Raw genomic sequence first — 9,994 nt, 5'->3', positions numbered from 1 at the left:
GACCTTCCCTTTAAACAAGGTGTGTATGAGATCTGCAGATATCGCAGACTATCAATGCATTTTGCAGGAACTGATCTTTTGCAGATACTGATCTTTTGCATGTGTACAGCATCCTTGTTTTCAGCATCTTGCAAAGATTTTTTATCTGATGGGGAGTTCAGCTCAATAGAATAGACTGTGTAGAGCAGGCATGTGCAAACTTGGCCCTCCAGCTGTTGAGGAACTACAAGTCCCACAATGAATTGCAGGAGTCTGACAGCCACAGTCATGACTCACAAAGGCAAATGCATTGTGGGATTTGTAGTTCCTTAACAGCTGGAGGGCCAAGTTTGCCCATTCCTGGTGTAGAGTATGCTCTCATACTACATGGAAGGGGGTACAATCGGTCTGTGATCTTTTCTTTCATTTTTCAAAGACTTTTATCTGATGTGTGTACCCACCTTTAGAGGTAAGCAGGTCCACATACAGCTCCTGAGCCCCACAGCAGTTGCTATGGCTGTACTTACTCCCCCAAATTCAACCCAGTGCGAGTCTGAGCAGAAAGAAAATCCAGCTATCAGGCTGGGCAATGAAGAGTGACCCAGCTGCTTATCAGGCTGAGTAGAAAAAAGGCCATAATTTCCAAGCTGGGCATGCAGAGGGCTAATATTTCTTATTAGGGGGCACAGAGGAGTTAATAATTAGGCTCTTTGCCTCATTGGGCACACAGCTATTCTCAGCAAAGTGGTTAATCTTTCATCTCCTTCCCATGCTGGTCACATAAGGGTAAATAGAGCAGCTGACTCTGCACATTGGATCTGCCGGTTACAAAGTGACTTTTGGGTTAATATATTGTGGAAGTAGAAGTGCCCTCCCCTATCCATCCACATCTCCACACCCTCCTCCTCCTCTGCAGCCGCAGCGTGTACCAGCCATACACCAGCCCTGCTACCAGCAACGCAGATCTTCAGAGAAGTCTCCCAGACAGGGTGAGTGAGGGCTGCGCTTCCAGCATGGGGGCTACGGGGAGAGGGGCAGATCCTCGCTGTGTATATCACTTCCTGTGAGAGCAATGCCAAAGCATAGGACTTCCTATGTATCCACTGTATATGTATGCACTGTATAGTCCTATATACACTGATCACTCAGACACAACTTTAAAATAGATAGATGGATGGATAGTTGAAGAAGTTAGAAATAGATAATGAAATGATGATTAGAAAATCAAAGGACAGCTGAGGCGAGAGGGATATGGAGGCTGACGTATTTAATACCAGTTGCCCGACATTCCTGATGATCCTCTGCCTCTAATACTTTTAGACATAGACCCTGAACAAGCATGCAGCGGATCAGGTGTTTCTGAAATTGTCAGATGTGGTAAGATGCTTGTTTCTGGTGTGATTCAGACACTACTGCAGCCAAATAGATCATCAGGTTTCCTAGATAACTGGTATTGTTTAAGGAGGTAAATATGGCAGCCTCCATATTCTTCTCACTGCAGTTGTCCTTTAAGTACTGATGACAGTTAAGAATACACCATTAGCTCATTGCTGTAGTGTTTGTCAAGGGGTGAGATAGACAAATTAGGCAGAAAGTAAACCATCCGTTTTTGAAGGTGATGTGCTGGAGGCAGGAAAAATTGTCAAGCAGCATCAGAGCATCACCAGAACTGCAAATCTTCTGTGCAGTGGTAAGGACCGACCAAAAGTGGCCCAGAGAAGGAATGCTATTGAAAACGTCATAAGAACCTAAGCAGGGGTGTAACTAGAGGGAAGCAGCCCCTGCCAGGCAAGAACAAATGTTTGCCTGGAGCAAAGGAGGAGTGCCAGGCGCGAGGGGGGCTTGCCGGCCGCTACTGCAGAGTGTTTTTTTTTTTTTTTTAATTTACGTTAATGCTGGCCACCGCTGCGCCTTTATGTCAGCTTGTCAGCTGTGCTGTGCCCCAGGCGTGGACGGGGAAGGGGGGCCATTTTTTCCCCCCGAAGCCGCCTTTCCCTAAAACAATCAGGGCCGGTGCTGTAGTGAACTTTAGTTCTGCACGTCTGCAAGCCCCGCCCTCAGTCTCCTGGCTGCCCGCGGCCGCTCTATTCTTTGCCCGGCTTCCAGTCTTCTTGCTGTCCTGATGTACCATGTTGGCTCAAGCTGCCAGCGCTGTGCACGTTAAACATGATCTCCGCCCCGCATTGGAGCCTACAGATGGCTTTAGCCAGGCAAGGAGCTAGCAGTGCCGGGAAAGTTTTCAAAGTTACCGAGCAATAGGGGATGCAGAGGTAGCGACCGCATCGGGGCCTTTGGGCCAGGAGGGCCCTGAGAGGCCCACCCTCAACCACAGTATTAGCTCCCTATTGATCCTATGCTGGTAATAATCACTTCTGTAGGTGCTTTTATTGGTAGTAATCATTAACAAGCTGTTTCCCATCCCTTCCTTGCACTTCATTATTATTTTCATCAGTTTATTTATGACATGAAAGCTCTGTAAAAGTATGATTGTATAGAAGGTGATGAGTATGAGAAATGGCACTGAGACCTGCATGGGCATGTGACCAGCTGGCAGTCAATCCATTTATCTGACTGAGGCAGTGAGTACACTTGTTTGAATCGCGTGCCTTTCCTGGGGTTGGGGCGAAAGCATGCAAAATAGCACATAATGAAAGTCTATGGGCCACAATGTTTTTAAAACACACAACATGTAGCTTATCTCCACATACTGTATGTGAATTACATGCGATTTTCATACAAAGCTGTCCTACTGGGCAGGGTCGGTTCTAGTAACAGTGGGGCCCCAGGGCAAAATTAGCCCAGGGGCCCCCAAACAGACATCCCCTGACCAAAAAGTGGCATAAGGGGCCCTTTGTTGCAGTCAGATTTCTTTCCTGGGCCCCTTACCCGGCTGCTGACCCTTCCTTCCAACTTACCTGTGCTCCCTGGGGCTCCTGCAGAGTCTTTAGCAGTGTAGTGTCTCACCTGCCCGCCAGCACAGGTGAGACGCTACACAGCCAAAGAGTCTGCAGAGGCCCCAGGGAGCAACAGCTAAGTTGGGGGGCCCTACAGGCCCTGGGGCAATTGCCCCCCTTTGCCTCTATGGTAGCGCCAGCCCTGCTACTGGGGATTTTTTTTTTTACAAAATATACTGTATATGATACTGTATGTTTCTCCATTAAAGAAGGGTAGAGTATTATAACAATGTTCTCCCCAGGCTCTTTTAGCTGGGTGTACCACCCGGCTAGTTTTGGTAAGCACCCGGCTGTCATCAGCTCACTTCCTCCTCTGCTGTAAGCATATTTGTGCAGAGAAGTGCCTGCCCTGCATTCTCTCATCTCGCCCCACCTGGCTACTTTTTCATGCCACCCGGCTAAAAAAAAATTCCGGGGAGAACCCTGAAATAAACATGAAAAACAAAACCGCAAACGTATACAAAAACACACAGAAAAAAAAATCGCAAAACGCACAGAAAAATGCAGAAACGCACGAGGAAGACAATTCCGTTTAATTCCCAGCTTGTGTTTTATGTGACTGCATTATTAAGCAACACCTGTGTAATCCCTGCCTCTGTTATGTCTCAGCTTGCCCTGACTCTTTATGCCAATCCATGGAGCCTGTTGTGAATGACAGTTTGGGGTTCTGCTTTACCGCCACACCCAATCACGTTTTCACGTTGCAACTGATAAACTGTACAAAATTATATATAATGATTCCTGTCCCAGCGTCCTCCTGTATCTGTACCTCAGGTGCCTGGCGCACATGCACAGCACGTGGGAGGGCTTCGGGCAGCAGTCCTGGACCAATGTGGGGTGCAAGTGTGTAGCGTCCAGTTGCCTAGCGCCGTTATTAAATGGATGATCTTTTATTTGCTAGTTGTTAGTAATGTACAACTGATATTTTATTAATCTGCTCGATAACATGAGTTAAAAAAAAAAGGTGTCCAAAATAGTTCAGCAGTTTATTGGTCACTTATGTTAGGATCAACAGATCAATATTAATATGCAAACTGCACCTCCCTGCAAACTTATCTAGACAAAAGTTTTACCTAAATACCAAGTGCATATACAGTTTATATGGTATGTCCACCAATCGCATGTAACCAACATGAGTATGCGCTATTACAAAATTGTCCAGCAATCGACGATATGGTATGATGTATGTCAGCGCTCCTCCTCTTCAAGCTCTGTGCTCTAAAAGACACAAACACATATACTGCACATAGTGCATTACTGCCAGTCAATGACTCCCAAACTATGTGAATCCTTGAAACACACCCAGGGTGACAAATGGTGCCTCTGTGCCAAAACCCGTGCTAAGTGCCAAACTGCTCACCAGATGGTTGCCACCTCAGACACCAGGTGGATCTAGCGTTTCAATATATAGACCAGGCAAGCAGCTCTCCGTAAAAAATTCCAACTCTTTAATCCAGATCAGACTTGTAAAATACAAATAAAATGCTCATAGCGTAACATGTAAAATCAATATGCTAAAGGCCTGCGCCTCAAGTGCGCACTTACGTAGCAAGAAGATTTTTGGGCGTATCGGGCTCAAGACCCAGTGGTGACACTCCTCTCCGGGTGAACTCGGCGTCCCGCAGCTCCACCTCAGGGTGTCCGCTCACAGTTTCCGTGTAGTCAATGCGACTACCTTGCACTTCTGTATCCCGTGACGTCAGACGCACCTGGCTCCGCCCTACGCGTTTCGTCCGTGCGGACTCATCAGGGGCTGACGTCACAGGTGCGGCAGACGTCTTTTGTAGCTCCAGACCTTCCCCCCGCCTGCGTCATTAATAGTCTTGCGCCGCCTGGATGCGTCCCATCAGCCTTAATGAGCACAGCGCCATCTAGCTCCTTTGCCTCTACTCTTTCCTTGGCTTAGGTGACTGTGCTCCCTTTCTGCCGCCATCTAGTGGGCTTTTTCCTTATTACACCTATACCAATAAATTTAAAATTACAAGTTGCTGAAATTTCTATATAGCAATATTAAAAATTGATGCTGGATAATATGAAATGTAAAATGTGGCTATCTCCACCAAGGACCTATATTACCCAGTGTTTAATATATTTTTATAGCACTATTGCACAAAATTGCAAAAATTACAACACAACTTATCCACTTCACCACCTCTAATGTGTCCAATAACCTCCTGTCACGCTAGTCTACCCTCATATTAAGGCTGATGTGACCAACATGAACCAGGGAGTCATCTCTGGGTATTGAGTGAAGGGATACACCCTAACTTTTCGTTACCTTATAATACATCATAACTTACATCAATCATCCATAATATATTTGTGTCCCAGAACTTGGCCTCTGTTTACATACCCAGCCCCCAATATTTTGGGGACGGGTCTACAGAGGGAGAATGATGTTGGCCCATCAAGGTTCTTCAATTGTGCAAGTTACAAAAGTATAAATGTAAGTATAAATATAAATAAAGTGCCCTTCCCCTCCCCTCATGTATGTCTATGTGCCTCACCCTTTATCATGTATTTACGCGGCAAACATAATTCTCAACACTCCAAATTTGAATGAGGGCAGATTGAACTAAAATTAGCCCTCTCCTGCATTTTCTGTGTACCTTCCTACTATAACTGTGTTTCAAATATCATTAGTAATAAAACAGTTGAGGTCGAATTCTACATTAAGACCCCTCGGGGTTAGGGACTGTAGTTGATGAATCCATTTGCCCTCTGCCTGTGATATGTCTCTAACCAAACTTGATCCTCTCCATTTTTTTCTATGTGCCTCCACTCCCATGAATCTCAATCCACTGGGATCACAGTTATGGGCCAGTCTGAAATGATTAGACACATTATGTGTCTTCAAACCCTTATGAATATTTGCTATATGTTCTCCAATTCTTGTATGGAGTTTCCTAGTGGTTCTTCCTACATATTCTAAGTTGCAGGGACACCATAATACATAGATGACTCCCTTACTGTTACAGGTGATACATTGCTTTATCTCTTGTTGTTTCCCGGTATTCCTGGATTGCATTATAGACCCCCTTTGGGGTTTAGCCTCCCGGCAACCCCTACATCCACGGCAGGGAAAGAAACCTTTTTGGCCCAAAAGGTCTGTGGTCCTAATCTGAGGGGGATTGATATGGCTGGATACTTTATTTATACTTACATTTATACTTTTGTAACTTGCACAATTGAAGAACCTTGATGGGCCAACATCATTCTCCCTCTGTAGACCCGTCCCCAAAATATTGGGGGCTGGGTATGTAAACAGAGGCCAAGTTCTGGGACACAAATATATTATGGATGATTGATGTAAGTTATGATGTATTATAAGGTAACGAAAAGTTAGGGTGTATCCCTTCACTCAATACCCAGAGATGACTCCCTGGTTCATGTTGGTCACATCAGCCTTAATATGAGGGTAGACTAGCGTGACAGGAGGTTATTGGACACATTAGAGGTGGTGAAGTGGATAAGTTGTGTTGTAATTTTTGCAATTTTGTGCAATAGTGCTATAAAAATATATTAAACACTGGGTAATATAGGTCCTTGGTGGAGATAGCCACATTTTACATTTCATATTATCCAGCATCAATTTTTAATATTGCTATATAGAAATTTCAGCAACTTGTAATTTTAAATTTATTGGTATAGGTGTAATAAGGAAAAAGCCCACTAGATGGCGGCAGAAAGGGAGCACAGTCACCTAAGCCAAGGAAAGAGTAGAGGCAAAGGAGCTAGATGGCGCTGTGCTCATTAAGGCTGATGGGACGCATGATCCTAGCGACGTGCGTTCCAGGCGGCGCAAGACTATTAATGACGCAGGCGGGGGGAAGGTCTGGAGCTACAAAAGACGTCGGCCGCACCTGTGACGTCAGCCCCTGATGAGTCCGCACGGACGAAACGCGTAGGGCGGAGCCAGGTGCGTCTGACGTCACGGGATACGGAAGTGCAAGGTAGTCGCATTGACTACACGGAAACTGTGAGCGGACACCCTGAGGTGGAGCTGCGGGACGCCGAGTTCACCCGGAGAGGAGTGTCACCACTGGGTCTTGAGCCCGATACGCCCAAAAATCTCCTTGCTACGTAAGTGCGCACTTGAGGCGCAGGCCTTTAGCATATTGATTTTACATGTTACGCTATGAGCATTTTATTTGTATTTTACAAGTCTGATCTGGATTAAAGAGTTGGAATTTTTTACGGAGAGCTGCTTGCCTGGTCTATATATTGAAACGCTAGATCCACCTGGTGTCTGAGGTGGCAACCATCTGGTGAGCAGTTTGGCACTTAGCACGGGTTTTGGCACAGAGGCACCATTTGTCACCCTGGGTGTGTTTCAAGGATTCACATAGTTTGGGAGTCATTGACTGGCAGTAATGCACTATGTGCAGTATATGTGTTTGTGTCTTTTAGAGCACAGAGCTTGAAGAGGAGGAGCGCTGACATACATCATACCAGGATCAACAGATCACTGACATATTCAATCAAAAGAATCCAGAGTGCTGGAAATCTTGGCCTGTGTATGGCCACTTTAAATCTTCACGATGGAGACTCTGAAAATCTAGCAAAACATGTTTTCAGTACAAAATCAACCAGTGACGTGGAGAGGGGCTGCACTTTGTGTAAACACCTTCCTTTCAGGAGGTCTAGCATCGTGTTTCCTCGGATCACCCAATTGCTGTAATGTTGTACAGTTAGGAAATACAAAATGTGAGTTCAGTTAAAGCCCTACTCCAGGCTAAGATCTAACTATAACCTGATAGCTTAGTAATTAGAGGGCTCAAATGGTACATTGCATGAGGCTTCTGCAGTTAAATATCCTGTTTTAACTTTATCATATATCCTGAAGCATTCCAGCTGATGAAAGACTCAACAGCTGGTGCTGCTTAATCATTAAGGCTAGGTGCACACATAGCGGAAACGCTAGCGTTGAGGAAAACGCTGTGTTTTTGCCGCTAATGGAAGTCTATGGGCCGCAGGAAAAAACGCATATCAAAAAAGCATATGCGTTTTGAAACATACTTATTTAAAAACGCATGTTTTGTTGCGTAATGTTGAAAAACGTACATAACGAAAGTCAATGGGAACACACTGGTATGCATTTTTCATGCATTTTCCATGCATTTTTTTTCTCCGCATTTTTGCTTAAATAAATTGTTTGATGTATTTCCGCTTCCCGTTGTCTTCCTAGTAATTTGCATTAAATGCAAAAGAAAAACGCATGAAAAACGCATAAAAAACGTATATGCGTTTTGTATATGCAAATTCAATGCAAATGCATTAAAACGCACGCAAAATGCTTGAAAAACGCATTAGCGGTAAAAAAAAACCAACCTAATCAAATGCACCAAAAATGGAGCAAAAACGCACAAACCTAAACTGAGAGGGATATGGATGTTTCCTTTTAAACCATACCAGTTGCCTGGCTTCCTGCCGATCTCTTTCACTACAGCAGTGGTTGAATCAGATCTGAAACAAGCATGCAGCTAATCCAGTCTGACTTCAGTCAGAGCACCTGATCTGCATGCTTGTTGAGGGGCTGTGGCTAAAAGTATTAGAGACACAGGATCACTTCTCAGTTTAGGTTCCATTTAACATAAAACGCAGCAAACTGAGCTGCCCGAGGGGATCACAGCCTGGATGTCTGAGGTGGCTGTTAAAGCGGACCTGAACTCGCAACTTCCTCTCTGCTCTAAAAGATAAGCAACAGCATAATAACCTTTTAAAGAAAAACATGTATTTGTTACAGATGATACAAATCCTGCAATAAATCTTCAGTGTGCCTGCTTCCTGCTTTCATGGAAGCAGACATAGGATTAACATCCTGTGTTTACAAATTAGCTAACACAGCAGAAAGATCGAATTACACTGGTGATTAGTCACATATGAGGGGGAATTAGACTCTAAATCAGAGGTGCCCACACTTTTTCGGCTTGTGAGCTACCTTTAAAAATTAGCAAGTCAATGTGATCTACCTATGTGCAATTTTAGGAGCACACTTGTATATACAGAATGGAAAATGTAGTGGGGTCAGGATCTACCATGAAGGCCTTCGCGATCTCCCTAATGGGCACCCCTGCTCTAAATACATACAGGGTGCATTTCTCTATAAAGGAGTTGTGCCAATGAAATCCAGATATGTAACAAGCAAAAAAGGCAAAACTGGATTTTTTTAGGAACTGCTGTTTAGTTGCTTCTTCAGGAAGTATCAGACCTGGAAGTGACCCCAGAATCCCTCTGACCGGCTGAAGAATTTGATGATCAGTTCCTGTTTGGTTCTGTTGCTCCTGCTGTTTCTGCTGCTGTTATATGAGGTTAGATATTTTTAGGACCGCCTGTCCAGCAAAAAAAAACCTATCCGAATTTTTGATTTTTCTCATCCAAAAACAAAACCAGCCTCCATGGGTTCAGATCTGAGCAAGAGTCAGCGGAGCATTGCATAACCGTGGCAACCAGCCAAGTAATGAATGAAGATACTTTGGTCACTGCCAGCGTTTGTTGGCTAACACAGCTTGTAGGTCTTGTTTATACAGTAAAAGCTTTGCAGTGTCTATGGGCCGATCCACAGATGTAAGCTGGATGTAGATGCAAGTTAGAAGAAGAAGAAATACAAAGGATTTAACCACTTCACCCCAAAGCGTGTTTTACCCTAAGGCTGGTTTCACAGTGGGACGTTAAAGTCCCATGTTACAGCAGCCAGTAACGCAGCCTAAAGGCCCATACACACGTCGGATTTTTGCAAACGACCCGTCGTTTGAATGTTCCGTCGTTCGCACGTCAAATCCGGCGTGTGTACAGACTATCGTTCGGGTGATAAGACTGGTTTTCAGCGATCCGCCCGGGGCCTTAACTCACAGCACTGTAAAATCAATTGTGCTGTTCACAGTGCCCACTTTGCGTTACATAGTAATGCAGCACGTTTAAACAAAGTGCTGCATGCTGTACGTTCTACTGGGCTAAGCAGCGTTTGACTGCTTGCACATGCTCAGTAATGTTGGAGGAGGAGGTCTGGCCTCCTCCTCCTCCGCAGCCAGCCACATGGCTAATTAATATTCACTGCACTG

General features: G+C 44.8%; 1 protein-coding gene across 1 annotated transcript in view; it reads left to right on the top strand.

The window, feature by feature from the left end:
- Positions 1-862: 862 nt before the first annotated feature.
- AKR1A1 (aldo-keto reductase family 1 member A1) overlaps positions 863-9,994 on the top strand; it is a 70,854-nt gene continuing 61,722 nt past the window's right edge. The window contains exon 1 of the mRNA XM_068242520.1: positions 863-968. The gene's annotated coding sequence lies outside the window, so the exon portion shown is untranslated. The remainder of the gene's footprint in view (positions 969-9,994) is intronic.

The sequence above is a fragment of the Hyperolius riggenbachi genome, chromosome 6, assembly GCF_040937935.1.
Source record: "Hyperolius riggenbachi isolate aHypRig1 chromosome 6, aHypRig1.pri, whole genome shotgun sequence".
Taxonomy (NCBI): domain Eukaryota; kingdom Metazoa; phylum Chordata; class Amphibia; order Anura; family Hyperoliidae; genus Hyperolius; species Hyperolius riggenbachi.
The sequence above is the reverse complement of the archived record's forward strand: the minus strand, read 5'-3'. Positions and strand labels throughout refer to the sequence as shown.